This window comes from Camarhynchus parvulus, chromosome 1A (assembly GCF_901933205.1).
Source record: "Camarhynchus parvulus chromosome 1A, STF_HiC, whole genome shotgun sequence".
NCBI classification, from domain to species: domain Eukaryota; kingdom Metazoa; phylum Chordata; class Aves; order Passeriformes; family Thraupidae; genus Camarhynchus; species Camarhynchus parvulus.
The window spans coordinates 572,731-594,399 of NC_044586.1; the positions used below are offsets into that span (position 1 = coordinate 572,731).

General features: G+C 44.7%; 1 protein-coding gene across 10 annotated transcripts in view; it reads right to left on the reverse strand.

Moving 5' to 3' along the window:
- The window catches only part of SOX5 (SRY-box transcription factor 5), a 604,730-nt gene that overhangs the window by 55,794 nt on the left and 527,267 nt on the right, over positions 1–21,669 (reverse strand). The gene's annotated exons all lie outside the window — the stretch shown is intronic.

Genomic DNA, 21,669 nt, shown 5'->3' on the forward strand with positions numbered 1-21,669 from the left:
AAGTTCTCATTAGAAAAACTGTGCAGCATTCACAAAGAGAACAAGGCTCCACTTGTGCCCAGGCACAGCCCCAGTAACCACCATCTCTCCCATGTCAGAAAAACATCACTGCTAGAACCAGTGACCACGGGTCTCCCCTGAACAGGATCCTGCAGCTGATCCCCAGGGTTCCAGGCTGCAGCCCTTGCTCCTGAGAATAACCCCACTGCAGTCTCCAGGCCAAACAATGCTTGCTTTGACTCCAGAGCACTGAACAAAGCAAAACACGCATGTGCAGCTTAGGGCAGCTCTGAGTTTTCTTAGAAACTGGTGTAACTGTGATGGGTAGGACTAAAATACAACTCTGTATTTGCAGGAGCTTCTATGGGAAAGACACCAACTCCAACACCCTCAAACGTGAAGAAAAGCAGTTTTCCTTGAAAAGCAGTCCTTAACTCTTGCCAGGGGATAAATTCTGTTCAACTATTAGCAAGGTGAGAAGCAGCACCCACGACACAGCTGACAGCTCCTGGTGACACAGGAAGGGTGAAGGAAACTCCTGATTAGAGCCCAGACCTCGTGGCTCCTCCGTCCCAGCCTGAACAAGAAGACAATCCTTCCACAGGATGCAACTTATCAATGGACACTTCCTATCAGAGACCAACAAGATCTGTTAGTCTCTGGGATAAAATATCATTGCACACTGTGTGTCTGAGATTGTCTGCTCCTTACAAGTGAAGAGATTTTAACTGGAAAACTGCCCAAGTGGCCTACATGTTCATACATACCATGTTCACACCATGTGACACTAATTGAAACAGAGGGACTGTATGGAGTGCAGTTGCAGAGGAAATTTGATAATGTCTTCTGGAAAAAGCCTGTTGGATGAAATGCTGCAGATAAAGTGACCCCTTCGAGGAAAGTAATTAATATTGTACATATTCTAAAATATTAAAAAAACCACAAGCTGGCAACAATTTATTCCTTTAGTTTGCCGTGCAGCACCAGAATGTAATGTATTCTTGCTGCCACTATTATTAATTATTTCTATGCCAGTGGGACCCTCTGATGTTAGAGAGAATGGCCAAAGAATGTGTTTAAAGCAAGGACACCCTTCTGACAGCCTGTTCCTCGTGGAGGGTGCAGCAAATGGCCAGAGGTGATGTGGGCAGTGCCAGAGGCACGTGCAGCTTCAGAAGGGGCACTGCTTCTGTGAACTGCATTCCCTCTACCAGCAGCTACTCCACCGTGCAGAGCAGAGCTGACTGCTCTGTAAGGAAGTGTCTCAGTGAGGGCTCCACATGGACACTGCACAGCTCTGGCAAATCAGCAGCCCCAAGTCACCAAAGTGGCCCAGACATTTCCGTGCACAGGGAAAAACCCCACTACTGCCTATTTGTTTACCACAGGTATGCTTCCCAGGAGCTTGGGTTTTTTATACATATATCCAGATTTTTGGCAACTAGAGCACCTGACTCCAGTAAGTGTAATTTTTCATTTGAGAGCCCAAAATTCTCTGAGTGGCCGTTTGACAAAGCCCTTATTTCATATTGCATTGCTTGGCTTGACTGGTGCTGTACAAAATCATTCACTGTTACCCATGAAGTGCCCAGAGTAGTTAACCAGCAAGCACTGCCAGCAGAATTACTGTAAATAAGGTTCTATATATTTCAGATTGCCGAGCTATAATTAAGGCATTTCACTATTTTACACACATTTCCTTAAGCAACTCTTTCTCCAGTTTTTATTTATAGATTTTCTGTTTGCATTTTAAGTTGTTGTATTCAACAGGGAATTAAGTCAGGGAAAATCTGTGCCTGCTTTAGGACTGATACTGAATTAATTACTCCAAATCTGAATACTCCGTGTCTCCTGAAGTTAAGTGCAGAGCTTGTAGTGGAAAGATTAAGGTCAACTGCATTTCTTATTTTGAGAACATGGATCTGCTGACTTGAATGCTGATATGGCATCAGGTTCTTATATACTGGTGAGATTCTGAGATTCCTGGGTGACTTGTCCCCCTTCTTCAGGCATGAAGCAGTGACACAGGTATTCTGCACTCAGCCTGCTCTAGAAACCTTTTCTTGAAAAGCTGTGGTAAGAAGTGAGTCCTAAAATACTGAGGTCCCTCTTTAAAGTAGCAAGGAGATGACAATCACCTACCAGAGGCAACAGTGCCAAATTAGTTTGTTGGAGGGGAAAATAAACAGATGTAAAACCTCACACTTGGATATTTTTTGCCCTCCTATAGTTGTATCTTTATCTGTTAACTGTGATATCAAACAGTCAAATGAGGAACATTGTCCTTCCTGTCTGTTTCCATTTCAACACTAAGAGCATTTTTGAACCTTAGGTATCCTGCAGCTGTATCCAATGTCCTTGGAGGGATAAATTAACGTTGTTCCTCATCTATCTGACACATCCAGGAGTCCAGCGACATCTGCTCAGCTCACCCAGGAATTTAATTTGCTCTTTGACCTGAGCTGTGCTGTGTGGCCAAAGGGCCTGGATGGAGTGCAGGAGGCAGAGAGCGACACGAGCCCGGTCCATCACAAACAGGGCTGCTCTCCTCCAGCCTGGCAGGGGGAGGAGTGTGATGTTTGTGCCCTGAAGGGGAGCTCAGCACTGTGTCCCAGCTGCTTCCATCGTGCCAAGCCTCCCTGGGGAGAGCCCAGGAAGGAGGAAGCACAGGTAGGAGAAGAACACTGAAAGGCAGAGGCCAGGGGTGGACAGACCATCCCAGCTGCAGAAGAAAATGGATTTGCTCTGAGAGCTACACTAAACCAAACTGATTTCTAGAATAGTTCTGAAGAGATTTTTTTCTCTTTCCCATTTTCCTTAGCAAAAAATACTAATAGAATGTGACACAGCATCTTTATTCAGCTGTGTAAGTTATTTTATTTCCTTTAATTTTACTTCTGGAGGTGGAGAAAGCAGAGCCAGGTAATTATTTTGGGGGAGAAGAATGTCACTCCTCCAGTGTAACCTTTCCAGTTTATGAGTTTCTGTGCCACAGAAAATTTTCAAATACATTCAACTAAATTTACCTCTCGTGTAATATTTTTTCATGTTCATTGCTTTAAAATCTCCTTCCCCAAGTGCCCAAGAAAGCCAGCAAGTCCCACCTGATCCTGTGAGGTCCTGCTGTGAAGGGGAGGTGTCAGCCCAGGGCAGCAGCTCCCCAGCAGCACCTGTGATCCCTCTCCATAGAAGCAGAATATTGCACAAGGACTAGGGAAAGCTGCAGCTCACACCCACCTTTCCTTTGGCCTTACCCACATGGAATCCCCTCTTCTGAACAGAGCTCTTTTGTTCTAGGCATTGCTAAAGACAAGGCTTGCTCCATCAAACCTGTTAGACCTGTGGGAAACTGTAATTCCAATCAAAGAGATTGGAACTGGGATTATTCCCAGTTCTGAAGCAGAATATTTTGAGCCTCCCTGTGTCAGAGCAAATCTGTGTTCCAAACCAGAAAGCAGCTGAGTTTGGCTTTGGCCAGACTTCTGATGTTCTCAACAGGGAGTCCCATCAACCTGGAATTCCTGGGAGTGCCTAACTTCAGATCAGCCCCACTGCTGGAAGCTGGGTAACCTGGATGCTTAAAACCCCAAATGTGTGTTAGTTTAACTGGGGGGCTTGGGAGGGGACAGGCTGGATGCTTAAAACCCCAAATGTGTGTTAGTTTTACTGGGGGGCTTGGGAGGGGACAGGCTGGATGCTTAAAACCCCAAATGTGTGTTAGTTTAACTGGGGGGCTTGGGAGGGGACAGGCTGGATGCTTAAAACCCCAAATGTGTGTTAGTTTAACTGGGGGGCTTGAGCCTGGGAGGGCACAGGCTACACAGAGGAGATGTCAGAGCATGGGAGTGCCATTATCTGAACACAGAAATGCTGAGAGAGCAGAAAGCTCTCAATTAATGTAATTATTTTGGAGTTTGCTTCACCATAGGAAAGTCCCTCTTTAACAAAATGAAGTAACAGAACCAATAGCTGTTCGATTTTTTATTTGATTTTTATGATAAAATGGGTGTGCTCTGTAAAACTCCCCCTCCAGTGGAGCCCATAAAACTCCAGAGAGCCTGGAACCTCTGTGAAGCTTTGGCAAACCTCTCAGGAAATAACATAAGAAGATGTTTTTTGGTTCATCTCACCATTTCCATGCTTACACTGATGTAATGGGAACAGTGACACTTTCCATACTCCATGAGGACATGTACAGAAGTTCAGTCTTTAATTCTCAGAGAATTTGTTCCTCAAAGTGGTCTCTGCAAACATCTCAAGTCCCTGAGGGTTCAGTTTCTGACTCCCACCACCAGGAACTGCAGCCAGCAAGGCCCAGTCACACTGCAAGGCCAGACTGCCACCCATGCACAGAAAGCTGGATCTCCATCCCATGCTCCTCTTTGGCACACCCTGTGCTGGAGCCTTAAGGAGCTGCAGGCACAGCAATGTGACTGGAAATCAAAGGGAATTTCATCTCTAACTTTCATGTCCCGCTCACGCTGTGCAAGCACAAGAAGAGCCATGAGATGAACTCTGGAGCTCTGCCCTGGTGCCACCAGCCCATGAGGACAGCCAGGAATGGCTGCAGCCTCCTGTTCCCACTGCAAGGGCAACTTCTGTCCCTACCACCAGTCCAGAGGGGGAAATCCAACCTTCTCCACATTTCTGCACTGCACATTTCTCCCTCTGTCCCATCTGGGTTACTGGCACCACATTTCTCCTCCCGGAGAAAAGCAAGGCACAATTCCCAAGAACACCTCTGGGATTCACATTGTCTGAACACCAGAGAAAGGAAACACAATTCTTATCTCATTTGCTGTGCCTGTGTTTGTGCCAAAGCAGAATGCAACGTGGAGATTGTTTACCCACAGTGATGGTGTTTTGTTTCCTTGGCCTATTAGGGCCAGGGGTGTGTGTGTGTGTGTTGGGACTGCCAGGACTGTCATGACATTCTGGGCAGGGTTGAGAGCTTGGCAGATTCAGTTTAGATGTAATGTGATATAGATATATATATATAGAATAATATAGTATAATATCTAGTATATATATTGTCTATAGTATATATGTGTGTGTGTGTATATATATATAATATACATATAGAATATAGAATAATATAGTATAATAAAGTGATTAATTAGCCTTCTGATATCCATGCGGTCCTCCCCACCATCCCTCCCTGCCACGGGGCCATCCTGTTTCCACAGGTCACCCTAAGGAAGGGCCCATTCTCTGCTCTGCCTCTTCAGCATTTGCTCTCTGGACTAGACAAGAGTGAATGCACAAATTCCCCCCTCTGAATTCAGGGTATGGAGGCAAAAAGGATGTCCTGATGTCCTTCACTGGCAGCAGGGCCACAAACTCCCATTTACCTCTCAAAGAACTCCACAGTAACTACATTAACACTGATTAACTAGCAACAAGCTCTATAAACCATTAGTATGTCTGATCCACCCCTGATTATTTATTAAATTGGGTTTCCACAACTTTTTTTGAGGCACCGAGTAAACTGAAAAAAAAAAAGGAAATAAAAAAAAAGAAAACAGACTCTGGAGTGAAAACAGTGCTGTTTGAAACTGCCCTCCATACCAAGTTCCAGTATGGAAATTTGTAACAGAAAGATGGATCTGCTTGCACAAAACCATGAAATACTGAAATTATCTTAGGAGACATTTTTCAACTGGTAATAATACAGCTAGGTTATCAAAAGAGCTAATCCATATCTTTAAATTGTTCATCTGGAAATTTGGATTAGGAGGAAAAAACCCCAGCAATTTTCATGTTTTATAATGAAGTATCAAAACACGAAACTCTTTTCAATCCAAAAAAATGAGTCAAAATTGATGTAAAAGCACATTTTAAATTGCTTCTGGCTGAGTAGCTGCCTACAAAGCAGAAGGGGTGGGAGCGCCAAAGAGTTTGCAATGGAAACACCAAGAAGCTTTTACTGCAGACACACCAACAAGAAATAAATGCTATCATGAAGTAATAACATCCTCCAGAAATCTTTGTTTATTACCTCATTCCCAAATTTCTCATTTCACTTGAGTTTCTTGGGTCTGAGGATGGGGTTAATGAGTGAGGAGGTGTTTGAGTGGGTGGGAATTAGGGGCACTGCTCAAATAGAAGCTATTTTAGCAGTTCTGTGTTTCATTCAGTCTGGAACTCAGTAATTTTTTTTTTCAGGTGAAATACTCACACATTCCAAGGCTAAGAGTGACTTTGGCAAAGCACAGACAATGCCTAGACTTACTCATTGTTATTATGGAGCATTAGAGAGGAACTCGTGCTTCTGCTCCTTTGCTACATCCAGCATTCTGCCCACAAGTCCAGCAGAGATGGAATGGCCATGCTCTCTCATCTCCTGAGCTCAGAGACTCCTCAAAACCTGCATATTTCAGTGACTGTGACACAGAACACCACTGATGGCTGCTCTGCCCCTGCCCATTGCAGATGTTCTCACATCTGCCTGCTCAGGTGATGTGCAGCCTGTTTGAGTGACCCTCTTGGTGCTGCTCAGGGTGGCATTGCTTCCTCAGCCAGCCACAGGTAAATTTATCTCTATCCCACACTGGGATGGCAAGCAGGGAATCTCCTTGCCTCCCTCCACAGAGCAGCAATGTCCTTTCCTTTATAATGACCAGGGACAAGGAATCCAGAACGAGAAGAGGGAAGGTCTGTGCCTGCCACGGCTGACATCTGGAGCGTTCCTGCCATGGAACTTCTCTGTGACAAACAGCAGCACTGCCCAGGGCTGTGGCCCAGCGTGGGAGGCAGGAGTGAGGCAGAACACTGCAGCCCTCCATTACGCAGGGACATCCTTGTTTGTGCCAAAATCAGCAACTGCAGGACATCTCAGCTTCTCCAGCTCACACCACGGCACAGCACAGGCCTCTGCTCAGTGATCACATTCACCAAAGGAAAAACCAGGGCTACAGCAGCAAAACGCACTTGCCAGTATCACGGACATTAATTGCAATATTTACCCTCCCCATCCATATTTCTGCTGTGTATTTAACAACATTGACATCAGGATCACCTGGCATGCAATGGAAAGAACATGGCTATGAAAGCACAGGGAAGCAATGCCCTGAGAGCAGCACCATGGGATATCCACACCTCCCAGAGATGGAAAACTCCACTGACACAGGGAGCTGGGAGTCCCCTCTGACCCCTACTCCATGACTTTCCCAAATTCCAGCTGCTCCAGTCACCACAGAAATATTCTGACTTTATGGTCCACCATTACTAGTTACTAACTGGAATTACTAGGACAATGAAAAAGGAACCTGAGCCACAGCAGAAAAGGGACATAAAGAGGGAACAGTCTGAGCTCATAACCCTCATCTCGCTGTATAAAAACTGGAATGGAACTTGCAATGCTATGCCAGATGATTTATACATGTTAGGCATCCATGGCTAAAGGTTATTCTCATCCCACCATCCTGAATAAAAAAAGGGAAAAAGTAGCTAGTCTGTGCTCAGCACATCTATGCAATTGTGAAAAATTTTGTGTCAGCAGCTGAGTTTAAAGTGAACTGTGTGTGTCCTCTCTGTATCTCATGAAAAACACACATTTCCTTTTCTCTTGTTGTACAAGTCAGATGGAGAGAGGCTTTGTCTCCCTCAAAGCCACCAATGGGTAAGGCACAGAGCTGCATTTTCAGGATACAACATGTGGGGAAGGGCACACAACTCCCCCACATTGCCTGCAAATTCCTTTGGCTTTGTGTGGAGAACATATATGTTAACATAAAGTGGAGTGTGAACCCAAGGAAAATGAAGACAAACACTGACAGCTGGCCAATCCTGCCCTTCTTTACTGTGTTTGCCTCAAATATAGTATGTTTGTAAGAATGTGTGAAACACTTCTGAAAATAACGGTTCCACTGCGTTCTAACACGCAAGGGAACACAAAACTTACAATCCTCCTCAGAAGGGTCTGATTTACTGAAATTCATGGAGAGACGTCAGCAGATTTCCAGGAGGAGTTACAAACCTAACTTGGTCAATATCCTGTGAATTTGGGAACCTGTGTATTTCATTGGATGGCTTTTCTGGCATGGCCAAGGTTACAGAGATTGTATTTAATAACTCGCTTTTCATTTTTATCTTCAACACAACGTCTCCCAGAGAATCAGAGTGGTGCTTGCACCTCACACAGAAGTTTCTTTCAGCAGTGGGGTGTTCCACTCTGCAGAAGGACACTGAGCAATTTCTATTCCCACCCAGCCAGGCTGTGGGAGAGGGAGCCCTTGGCTCCTCAGCCCAGCAGTGTCTGGCAGGCTGTCTGTCTGTCTGTCTGTCTCATCCTCCTCCAGGGAATTTGGAGAAGGAGATTCACACCCCCAGCACACCAGGGACACATGCTGCAGGGCTCATCCCCAATTAAGGCACACCAGTTATGGCGAGTTAGATCTCTGTCCTTCAAACACACTCCTGTTCTGCAACTGCAGGCCCTGACCTCAGTACTTCATTTACTGCAAGCACAGGGAGCTTCCAGCTGCAGAAGGAGGAGCTTTGACTGAAAGACAACAGTCATCCTGAAGGGCCCTTTGCCTGACTTTATTGTGTGAGGGGATTATACTGATTTTAACGAGCTTAGGATAAGCAACATCCTAGGGAATGCACATCACAGATTTCCTCGTGAGATTGGAAATACCTTACCAAATTACTGTTATGGGAAATACCTTACCAAATATTTATTATTGGAAATATCTTACCAAGTTAACTGCAATAATTCTAACAATAATAAATAATATATTAATAATAATATTAATAATCATAATCATGATAAATTCTAATTATATAAATATTACAATATATATTAATATATAAAATAATTATTATGTTATTTTATAATAGCTGTATTATAATACTTATAATACTATATTATAATTATATGTTATTATAATATTATATTAAAATAACATATATAATGATACTTATAATTACATAATATATATTACATTATATTATAATGTATATTATAGATTATAATATATTATAATACTTATAATGTTATATTATAATATTTAATAAATAGTATAGTATAATTTATATTTACAATTATAAAAATATATTTATATTTATAAATCTATATTTGTGATTATAATTACAATTAGTGTCAAACTGTCCCCTTAGAGCCATTGCTCTTACCGATGGCACCTCCCAGTGTCACCATGACAGCTTTTCAGGCCTCGGACCCTCCCTGAAGTAAGGCACTGCGTGAGCTGTGAGCTGTTTTGGCTCACCAGGCTGGCAGCAAGCAGGAGATGCTCAGGGCCAGCACAGGGTGCCCCAGCAGGATCCCATGGCCTTTTCAGACCTGGGGGCTGCCCTGCCCCAGAGCCCACGATCAGCTGTCCCCCCTTCCCCCTGAGCGAGCAGGGAACCCCCAGAGACGGGCTCTGCTCCCCCTGGCCAGCAAAACTGGCCCAGGAAAGCCAAGAATTGCCATCAGAGCTGTCCTTCCTTCCTTCCTTCCCTGTGCCCAGCCTGTCCTCCACAGCCTGACGGCTGTTACTGAGCTCAGCTGTCACTCTCTGCACCACGGAGAGACGGATGGGACACACCAAGCCCAACCTAAGTGACCTTTGGATGTGACAAGATTTTTAGGTCAGTCCTGCTAAATGGAAGCCTTGGTGGATGGAGGCTCGCCTCAGGGTGAAATTTCCAGTGAATTTATTATCTCCCAATGCCCTTTGGACTGCTTCCCACCATCAAACACCATGGCAGCATTCAGAACAGGAAGAAATACATTAACTGGAATCTGATCGTTTTAAAAGGTTACAGCTGCCCAAATATAATTTAATTTCATACTTGCCCTTTGAGGGTTTGGTGTATATTTTCATTTTATGACTGCAAATGATAAAGCTCTTAAGATTCCAGGCAATAAAAAGGAAAAGGGGGGAGAAAGTATTTTAAGGGTTGGATGTCTATTCAGCTCATAGTCAATGAGGAAAGTGACAAATCAGCTTTTCTAAAAAAATGGAACATTTCCTCAGTTTTTAGTAGTCATTTCTCTCCACACTTGCTGGGGAACAATACCTTCTAGTGAAAACAAACCTGGAATGCCACCCAGTGTGATGTGAAAGAAGCATCTGCTCTGCAAGCATCTCCCTATCCTACATCCCTAAAGGACTTGCTTCAGAGGAGCAATTAATGGGAAGTGAAATGAAGTCATCTTAGTGAACTCTTGCAAAAAAATGAAAGCAATCAGACTTGAGAAATGCTTAAATCCAAGCAGAACACTTTGAGTTTTTACTGGGTAGGCCATGGTTTTTTCTAGAATCCCTTCTAACTTCTTTCTGAGCTCAGGTTATGCACACATCTCCCCATGCCCACACAGCAGGGTAAGAATCAGGATAAAAACCCTGCTTTTGGGGCAGGGGCAGTTTGCTTGGAGTCCCACAGCTGTGTAATAACAAATTCCTGCAGAACAAGTGTGCAGGAAGGACACCCCAGTGCCCAACATGCCATGCTGGGAAATGCTGCTCACTCTCTCTCTTTCCCCACTGTAAGTGAAGCAAGCACTGAAACTCCAGTGCTGCCACACCAATGTGACCTGGCCTGGAGGCAGGAGAGGCCAAGCACGAGTGTCTTTCAGTGTATCCCATGAAAACTGTGCCACCACATGAGCACCACCTCACCATCACACAGCCTGACAGAATTCTGACAATTTTCTCCTTTCCACACAACCAAGCATGGGAAAAATGAAACAGCTGTGGAAAGGAGCAAGGATGAAGTGCCAGGGCTGCACATCCCATTCTCAAAGCCACCGTAGGAAATGAATTCTTGCTGGGCTCCCAGATCCCTTCAGGGCTGTCTGAAAATCCTCCCCAAGCCCCCACTGATCCCCAGGGCCCGAATTTCCCTGCCCACCCCTGCAGCAGGGCAGAGCACAGAGCAAAGCTGCCATGGCAATGGGATCAGCAGGGATGGCAGCCCTGAAGGAACTCTGGGCAGCCACTGGCACCGCAGGAGAGGGAGCTACAGCAAATTTAGGGATCCTCCCCGCTCAGGAGAGCCCTGAGCTGCCTCCTGCAGCCCCAGCACAGCACAGGCAGCTGCTGCAGGGAGCCCAGGGGACACAAAATTCACTAGAGAACCTCTGAAAGGGGAAAAGGAATGTGGGGAAACTGAGCCTACGTACTGGGGGAAAACTGCACTTTGACTAAACTTCAGGCACAAGCTTGGGCTATCCTGGCACAGCAGAATAATCCAGCTTGACACTGTGAAGCTGCATCTCCAGATACCTGGTATCTCCTATTGAGAAAAGTTCCACTGATGGCTTTGGAAAGCGAAGCAGAGCAAGGCTCCTGACCTCAGTGGTTTGTTGTCTAACGCTTTGATCTACAGTAATTAGGTATTTCATAGCTTCAAACTGCGCCTAATATCAGCCCCCATTCATAAAAGGGTGATTAAATACCTTGGCTGCTAACAGTCAAGCCTGGCAAGCAATCAGACTTACTACAAGAAAGGGTAAGAGTTCAGAAACTTCCAAAGGCTTGCAGTGCTCTTGCCATATGCAGTTTGTGTCCCAGGCCAGGGATGCACTCCTCGTGCACACATTTACTGGTCTGTTTGCTCACTCCTGTCCCCTCCTGCCTTGGCTCCTGAAAGTGACCTAAACTTTGGGCAACAGAAATGGCCATGGAACAGACTGTAGTGAGAAACGAGACATAAATCAAAATCCTTCCACATTCAGATATTACAGCAATCTGCATCTGACAGCAAACCATGCCATCCCATCTGGGATGAGTAACTGCAGCAATTTGATTGCGGACCCACAGCAGCAGGTCTGTATCAGCAGGTTCTAGTTAGTGCAGGTTTGTCAGGGCTCCCCCTGTCCCACAGGCACTGCACAGTGAGCACATCCCTGATCTGCACTTTTCCTGCGAGCTGCTCTGCTGGGGACTGTAAACACACACTGCTGCCAGAGTTCAGCATGGAGAGGTGAACTCCAGAAATATTCACAAAAACTTCCCAGGCTGACTGCAGCTTCCACAGCCCCAGAAGGGCCCGGTTTGTGATTTCAGAGTGAGCTCCCCCAGCCTGCCAAGCTCCACTCGGTGTGCTTCCCCTGCTCTCCCCCCTCTGGACAGTTTGCTCAGGATTATACAATCTGATTTGCATGATTATATAATCTTCTTTTCAGCAACATCCCTCTGAAAAGAGCAAACAGCATAATAGGAAAACCAGCAGCACAAGCCAACTCTTTCAAAACCCAGTGTCTGGAATGTGCAAAGGACACAAAGTAAGGAGGGGAAAAAAAAAAAGAAAGTTTTTTGGGTCTGTTACCAGATTTTTCATACAGACCTTTCCCAGGAGCATTAATTCCCAATGAATGTAAGCCGAGAAACAAAGTGAAACACACACATCTCACAGACCTGCACTGTTGCCACTATAGGAAGGGAAGCATCTCAAGGTGTGTATGAAGGCTGTTTTACCTTTTTTACAACAGAAGTTACTTTGGGGCAATGTAAGAACTCAGAATGTCTTTCCCCACCTGGCTTAAGACCCTGGCAGGCAGGTGCTGCCACTGCTGCTGTTCTGACACTGGTTTGTCTTGCTGAACTCAGCTTTGACAGCACAGTTCCACTGATCTGCAGTTGGGGTTCTGTGGCACAGATATAAAACCAAGTCCTGGCTGACACAGGTGCCTCCACTCCTTGTTCTTCCTTCAAACCTTCAGACTTTGTCTCAGGACACCGAGTAAGTGAAGCCTGTCATATTCCAGTCTGCAAGCAGGCTCTTCTGCTGGCTGCTAAAACTACTTATGATGTCAGTTACTTCAGCAATACTCATCTAAAATTAATGCCTTATAAATAATCAAGGAGTAATCTGCTCCCGTCTGTCAGGCTAACCCCAAAAAGGAGCAAGTGTAACATTTTTGCAGGAGAAAAGAAGTGAAGGCTGGCCTGACCTCCCGAGCACGCTTGCCAGACAGGCACACACTCCTCCCTGCATGACCTATTTTATTTCCCTGCTCACACCACGGAGATGTCTCACACAAATGGCCACTAATTCAGGGACACTGAGGCTGCCACCCAGGGCAGCTGGGCATCTGATGCTTTGTCAGGCTTCCAAAGGTTTTTAGTTATCTCTTCTCCAGATGACACTGAGCTCTGTTTAACTAGTCCATGCAGGTCAGTGTTCAGAGTCTCACCTCCCCAAAAACTGGGATACTGGCTATGGATCACGGCCTAACATTCTGCAGCACCTTGCAGGGTGTGTGAAGGGCCTGTATGAAAAGCACACCGAGGACAGAGATGGTTTTTAGTTAAAACACCAAGTTAGGGAACAACTTACAGCTAAAAAACTTAAGTTGCAGCTGAAGTGTTCCTATAGCATAAACTCCAGTGCTGCAGTACTTCCAACTGGAAGCTGGACTTGCAGGAAATCTGTATTACATTAGAGCACTTCTGAAAGCTGCTCTAAACTACTGCCCAATAAATTCCTGCAAGGCTCAGAGAACATCTGTTCCTGTCACCAGAATCAGATTCTGTACCAGTTATCAAGCTGCAGGATGGACCACTGAGCACCTGGGGGTTTTCACCTTTTCCATTGGAGAACTCCACAACTTTCTTAGCAGAGACAAAGACCAATGCATCGTGATAGAACAGTGCACCTAACACAGATCAGCTTCTCTGAGACACCTTTTAGACCTGTTAAAAGGATTAATGGTCCCCTAGCAGAAAATCTCTGAATAATACTGTGATAAGATATACACGGTCCCTACAACAAAAAGGCACAGAAATGGTGATTTTGGGCTAATTAATGAGAGGAGAAATCTTGTGGCAGGGAAGGACAAAGCCAAATGGAAACAACACAAGTGATGAGGTGGAAGAAAACAGGATAAATGTGTGCCTATGGAACACAAGGATTCGCTGTCCTCGTGCTGGGGCTCATAGGTAAAGAGACAGCAGCACGGAGCTGAAGGCTGGTAAACAGGAAATAACACAGAAAAGATGTTATTTCCATTGGCCAAATGCCTTCTAGGAAGCCAGGGGTGGGGCAGGAGGAGCAGGAGCTGCATGAGCATCTCCTCACAGGTTTTCTCCCTTGCTGAGAAGTGCTGAGCCCATGTGAGCTCAGGAGAGCAGGGAGAGGGCTGGCTGCACTCCTTGCAGCCCATTTGCATATGTTCTTAGTATGCAGAATGGCTCTGGGTGTAATTGAATTGTTGTTTTTGCCTCTATTAATACATATGCAAATGAGGCACTCCTGCAGCTGTGCTGTATTAATCATATGTGTGCTTCTGTCTGTCTGCCCTGCAGACTCAGGGCTGCAGGGAGGGGGAGAGGCAGCTCAGCCCGGCCTGGAGCAGAACTCACTCACGCACACAGAGCTCTGCTAGCAAGCAGCAGGCCTGGCCACCCCTGCAAGGCACACAGGCTGGTCATTTTCCAGTCTTTTTTCATTTTTCATAGATATGGATGGAGTCTCAAAGTTCTGCAGAAAGGACTGTTAATCTGGATAAAATGAATGTGCTACCCCTGCTAATTCTTTCCCCTGGAGAGGGGAGGGAGCTCAAACTTGACAAGGCACAGAGTAGCCTTGGTATTGTTTTACCATGTGTATTTACTGCCTGTTTTACCATGTGTATTTATTTATCTCAGATACCCACAGTGCTCAATAAAACACAAAGCATTTCCATGCAGTCTTCTGTAATCACTGTCTTCCCTACATTGACTGGATTCTGATAAAATGACGTGATCAAGCTTTTCACCCAAATCTATTTTCATAGAATATATTGGGTTTACCCATAAAGCTGTGTAAGAGTCTACCAAAGGCAAGATGGGCTATTTAAATGCCAGCTCCAAAGCACACTTACCCACCATGAACAAGATTTATTTGAGCTGTGCTCTGTGGCTCAGGCTTTGACACAATCTACCACAACCTCTAGTGCCCAGCAGGTATCCAGAAAAGGAGGAGTAGTTGGAGTTGCAAGGCTTGCTCTGGAGGTAACTGAGAGGAACTTCTTCCATTTAAAAATGTTGGGATTTTTCAGAGGTGCTCTTGGCAATCCATGGCCTCCCACCCCACACCTCACGTTTAGAGTTTAATGAGTATCTTAAAATCATCACTAAGACTTCATAAAAAACCCAAGGAACCTTGGAAAGATAAATTTCTTAGAAGACAACTTACCCCACAACAACAGAGAGCTCTTCACCCTGGTCAGATGGCTGTAGCTTCTTTTACATGCAGACTTCTGGGCCCCACATTTTTCTAGCTGAGGGACCTTGGACTTCACTGACCCTTTTGAAATACCCACCTTGGCTACCTGTGTGCAGTACAGGTGGCAAACACCCAGTGGCCAACAACTCACTTACACAGCCAGAAAGAAGCAGGGAATATAGAATAATATACAGAATATATTATATTCTCTATATAATAGAATATATTAGGTTATAATAATTATTGTGAATATTCTATATATAATAGAATAGATATAATATATATGGAATAACCTGCATAATGCAGCAATTTTAAAAAGCTATTTAAAAGGGTATCCAACAAAAACTGTTGCTCTATTACTCCTCTTATTGTTGTTATTAGTGATGGCCCCAGCAAACAGCAGAGCCATGCACTGAGCTAATGGCAGATGGACAACTGCCATCTCCTGGCTATGCTCATGAGAAATCTCACTTTTCCTGCACTTGGTTGTTTTCTTCCCCAGATGTGTGTGCTCATAGTAAAAAACTAATTCTACTTTTTTTTTTTTATACTTAAGTGGGTTGCATGAGTATTATAATATTGTAATTAAACTGTGCACTAATGATTCAATCCCTACAAACGAAGTCAGAGTCAATTAATGAGGACAGGTAAAGTAAAAAACAAACAGGGGCAGGACACTGTCGCTGCTGAAAAGCCAGCTTAGATGGCATTTAAAGCAAGACACTGCCCAGCAAACAGAAGAAATAACCCTGCACTGCTGAGAACCAGTTTACTTCCCTGTAAGCAGAGACCTGGTTACAGCAACATCCCAAAGAGGCCCCCAGTGCAGAGTAAATGAATAAAGGATGAAGCATTGCCCTCTCTTGGCTGCATCCACTGGGGACAATAATGGGGTGCTAGACTTTCCCTCACCAGAAATAATTCACGTGTCTCTGCAGCTCTGGCAACCTGACGCCCCAGACCAAGGGAAGAATGAAGTTTTCAATATTCAGATGCACCACTCCAGTGTCTGTACAGAGTCTTCTCTCACAGATCTGAGGTGCTGTAACACTGGAAGGTCAGCTGTCTAATTTGGCAAAACTGGTTATAAGTAGAGATTATAGCAAGAAATCAGAAAGAGATATGCAAAAAAAACCCTAGTTTTGACAATTAATGCATGCCAATATGGCCATATCTCTTTAAGAGCAAGGGGAAGATCTGTCCTCAGAAACATTTCAGATGAAGCTCAAGGAGACACTCCAGAGAAACAGCCTGAACTGGTGAGAGGAGACCTGTAGCTCATCCCTGCAATGGTGAAGAAGCCAAAAGGAAGCTGATATGTAAGAAAAAAAAAAATATTTCTGACTGAGAAGGTTTTAATTTTACTTTTACTCATGCTTTACTTTTGTTCCAGAGTAACAGATGTTTTATGGAACACTTGTGTGACCACTGGAACACTCTGCCTCCTGACCAGCAGCTGCACACTTGTCAGAGTGCTCTACCCTTCCCAGTGATTAGGGATCCTTGGGATACCTACAAGCAAGGCTTTCCAAGGGGAAATTTGTACTGAGCTGACACCCACATAACAGCAGGGTGAACAATCCTGCACAGCCCTCCAACTCCAAACAGGCTTAATTTTTCTCAAAATCTAATCTTACATCAGTGCCTGCCTGAGGACCAAATATTTCCAAAACTGTGGTGCAGTTTTTAAAATTCCATCTAAATTCAGTCCCTGTTATGCATCTTACCACCCAACTAAGAGAACAGGTCTGCAGTAAGAAAAAATCAATTGACCCAAGTATTTAATATAGGAAGTAGAGACTGAAAAACTTGGGCAGATTCTTGAAGGTCTAAATGTGCTCCTCATCTTTACACAAATAAAGAGACTAAAAAACTTGGGCAGACTGTTGAAGGTCCAAATGTGCTCCTCATCTTTACACAAATAGGGAATCCAGGACTCTCCTAAGGACTGGTGTCCAGAGCTCAGACCCAGCTAAAATGCTGTCACACTCAGACACTTGGTTCACACCCTGACAGATCTGGACATGATGCTGAACACAAGCACAAATAATTCTGAAGCCCTGCTTCATGCTGAGATGAAGAGGGAAGAAAGTTTGAGTGCTGGCACTCCCAACTTTTTGGGGTGTTTTTTTTCCAAGAGCAGATGTTTGCAGGAAGTCTGTATTACATCAGACTGCTCTGGTGTTTTGACAGGACACAAAATGTCCATACAGTAAGACTACACAGGCAGCTGTCATTATTCATCCAGCATTATCTCTCAATGGAGTTATGGGTATATGCAGCATGTGTGTCACTGCCAATTAATCAGTTGTTGTCACTATCTGGATATCAAACAAGCAATCTGGGAAATCTGAACCATTCCCACTCCCAATGGTGCAGATTCCTCTCAGTTTTCACGCTGTGTGATTAGTTCCCCTCTTTCTAATGCTCAGAAACTACTCACAAAATACTTTTTATCAGAAAAGAAACTTTCAGATGCAATATCTGAAATAATATTTTATAAAGAATTTGCTCAGATTTACAGTAACATCTATTTCATACCTAGCTATGCCCACGATGACTGGCACCAGAACAGACCCTGCACTTTAGTTTGTGCAAAACTTGTTACCCCACATCTCTGTTTACAGCTTTGAATGCTGATCTTCAGGACGGAGGAACTGAATTCTCTTGGCTGTTGAAGCACACAGGAAAACATCATACAAGACATGCAGCAGTACTGTTGAGTCATTAGCCCTGTTCAGTAAAACACAGTCACAATTTATGTTCAATTTTCTCTCATTTGAAACATAACTGCCATCCTGCAGCACTCCTGAAGAACAAGACCAGATGATGGTTAGGAGGGGGAAAATTGACATAAGAAACCTGTGTGCTTACCCAGAGGGATTTTACCACAGTGATGCTCAGGAATGACTTTTCTCAGTAACAGAGGAAAGCTAAAACCACTTTTTCCCCCCCAAATGTCATTTCTGTGATTGAAAGTGGGAATGAGCGAATACTTGGGACTGACAGAGCTTTATCAGAGGACAGGTTCAAGCTTGCACTGTGGTAGTTCCAGCTTTTCCAGCACAGCCCCATCCCTCTGCTTCCTTTACAGCCTCTGACAATGCAAGGGGAGTTAGCTTCCATCCTCACGGAGCCATTGCTCTCTCTGTGGATCCTGGGAATCAAGGCAATCCCACAGGGCAAATATCAGGCTCTGTACACCCCAGAGGGGACTCAGAGGTGGGGAGAGGAACGGGGGCTCTGGATTCCAAATCCATCACTGTGAGCCAACGGGGGACCTCAAAATGAGGGACGGCATCTCCACTGACAGAGAGCTCCTCTGCCACAGGAAAGCAACCAGGTGCTAGCTCTTCTTCTATAAATACAGCGTGCATTTCATCTACAACAACAAAAACTCGATTCTGACAACCAGGGATAAAAAAAGCACTTCCTGTTCATCTCACAGCACACTACTGAAGCCATGACCCGACTTAAAATTCTCTAGTGAAAAAACAAAGACGTGTTTATTGTTCCATAAACAAACAAGAGACATTCCTTGGCTTTGTCTTCGCTGAGATAAAGTTGTGTATCGGATTTTGCTGGGAGCAACAAACTGAGCATTGTGTCAGGTCCTTTGATCTCCCCTGCTTCAAGTACACAGAGTCTGAAAGATGAGTGATAGGGAGGATAGAGAGAGAAGAAAAGAGGGAACATGCCACTTTTCTGACCTTTTACTGCCTGATGACCAGATGACACAGGGCGTGCAGGGAACACCAGAATTCTAAGATAAGCAGGGGAATGTCTGAAGTAAGAAGAGTTCCTCCTTAAGAGACTGCAAAGCCATTTAAAGGTGGGTTTGGACCAAAACCATCATGAATCTTTCTTTGTTGATTCATAAAGTCACCACTGAGCTGAACTGGATTTGAACAGAGTTTGGAAGGTAACTAAGCTGAGCTCCATTCATGTTAGCATAGGTGGGCATCTGTTTTAAATCCTGTATGATAAAACCTTTCCAGAAGCAAATCTAGCCCTACTCTTTCAAATGGCACCAGAAGTTAAGAGGCACGTCCAATTTCTATCAGATAGACTGCAGTGATAGCTAAAAATCACTGGTAAGACATGAAGAAAAATCAGCTTCAATTTATTTCTTGCATATACATGCCCCTAGAGATGAGATCTGAAACATTTAAGAGAGTCTGCTAAGTCAGGAATTCGAGCCTCTCCCACTGACTGGCTGCCAAACTCTCCCTCTAACTCCAGACATGTAGCAAAACAACATAGGTGAATTTGGTCAATATTTTCATTTTAATGTCCTCTGCACAGAAACAAGAGGCCTTTGAGGTTCTCAGCTTTTCCATAACCTAAACTCATCCTAAGATCCTCATGACTGCAGTCACTTTTGCACAGAGCCCACCTTTTAACAAGAAAACTGCTATTGTGATAGAGCCCACAGCATGCCCAGATACAGCCCAAAGCTGCTCCTGAAATGAAAGTAAACCATCCTACCATCTCACTGGAGCACTGAGGCATTACTTTAGGACCAGCCTGAATGACTGAAAAGATAAGAATTAGAACCAGAGTGTTGTTTCTGCATTGCTAGCTGGCTCCATGTTTGCTTTTCCTTTTTCCCTCCCTCTTGCTTCCATATGTCTGCTCATGTGTGTTTGGCTATTAAAAGCACTTTATCAATACTGAAACGCCTCAAAATTCATTTCAGAGGGATGACTTCTATGGCTCCCATGATTCCTGAGCCGCCCACAGTATTTGTAACTCAGAGAATCAGAAACTACCACACAGACAATGTTGCTTTTCATACAAAGGCACAATAGGAATGAATGTATTAACCTCTGTGGTGCATGGAATGTGTCAGCTTACACACTGGCAGCTATTTCTGTGAAACTCAGCTCACTTCCGCTGGCTGCGGTAAAGTAAAATAAAATAAAATAAAGCAAAAAAATATAATAAATCTTCCCCAGAACTGCGTCCCACGCTCCAGCAGGCCGGCCAAACAACTGGAATATCTGATGTGTGCTCCACACGCAGTGATGTGGGCCAAGCTGGGCTGGAGGATGCATCTCACAGGGCCCGGGCAGAAGGGCTGAGCCTGCCCAAGCAGGTACAGAGCTCTGCTGCTCCAAACTGCAGTGAGAGGAGATGCACTTGCAGGGCAGAGCCTGGGGCTTTTCATCTTTCTAGGACAGAATGGCAATCCAGACTTTGCAGAATCAGAGACTGTTTGGATCTTGATTTCCTCTCAGTCCCAAATATTACTTGGCTTCCTCCTACCAGGCCAACGTACACAACAGGTAGCAAAATTCACACTGTGGCAATGGACACCACACTTGCTTAATTCCAAGGGCTGTGTGGCTGATCAGGAATATCCAGACTTGCTAGCATTAAGACCCATGGACAGCCTAATGCCTCCAAAATTCAGAATACTGACAGTCTCAATCAGATACATCTGGCTACCAGGTCAACTCCTTCTTGTAGCTGAAACAACTCAAACCCTTCAGTATCTTTCCACCTGTTCTCTCACTGTCCATGTTAAATTAGAATAATCACTAATTATCTGCACTAGAGCAGTGCCTAAAATGCTCTGGGCACCATAAAACACAGTAGGAGGGGCCAGTTATTGCTCTGAAGAGCTTATGGCCTGAAAGGACATAATCACGTTAACGACTTCTAAGCAGTTTAAAAGTGCTTGTCAGGACAGAGCTCTTCTGCCTGACAATCCATTCCAGTATTTTGGTGTTTTACAGCCTGCAGGAGAACGAGCTAATGGAAAAGTGTCCTGGTTTCAGCTGGGATAGCACTGCCTTTCTTCTCTAGCTGCTACAGTGCTGTGCTTTGGATTTAGGATGAGAATAACGTCGGGTAACACATCCACGTTTGGGCTGTTGCTGAGTAGTCCTCACCCTAAATCAAGGATTTCTCAAGTTGTGAGAAGCTGCACAAGAACACTGGGAGGCAGCAAGGCTGGGACAGCTGACCTGAAGTGGCCAAAGGAATATTGCACAGCAGAGAATGTCATGTTCAGTCAATGAACTGGGGTCAGCCACTGCCTGGGGACAGGCTGGCACTGGTCAGCAGGTGGAGAGCAATTGTTTTCCTGGGCTTTATTCTTCTCTCTCTTCCATTACAATCATTGCTATTACTACTATTGCATTTTACTAGATATCATTTATGGAATGTTTTTATCTCAACCCCCAGGTTTTACCTTGTGTATCCCAATTCCCACTTTTGGGAAGTCAGAGTAGGGGCTGTGTAGTACTGAGCTGTTGTCTGGGGTTAAACCACGCCAGCAAGAAAAGCAAACGTCCTGCTATGAGGAAACTCAAAGTACAAACCTAACAGCAGTTAACTTGACAACAGGGACACAAAAAAGCAACCAAAACTTCCAGCAAGGTGAGAGGACAACGCGTTATCATCTGACAACTCCCCTGCTTCAGACGCAAACTCTGCGCGCGGAGAACAGCCCGAAGACCCCTGTTAATCGTGCTGTGTTGCACAGGAGAGGAAAACTGG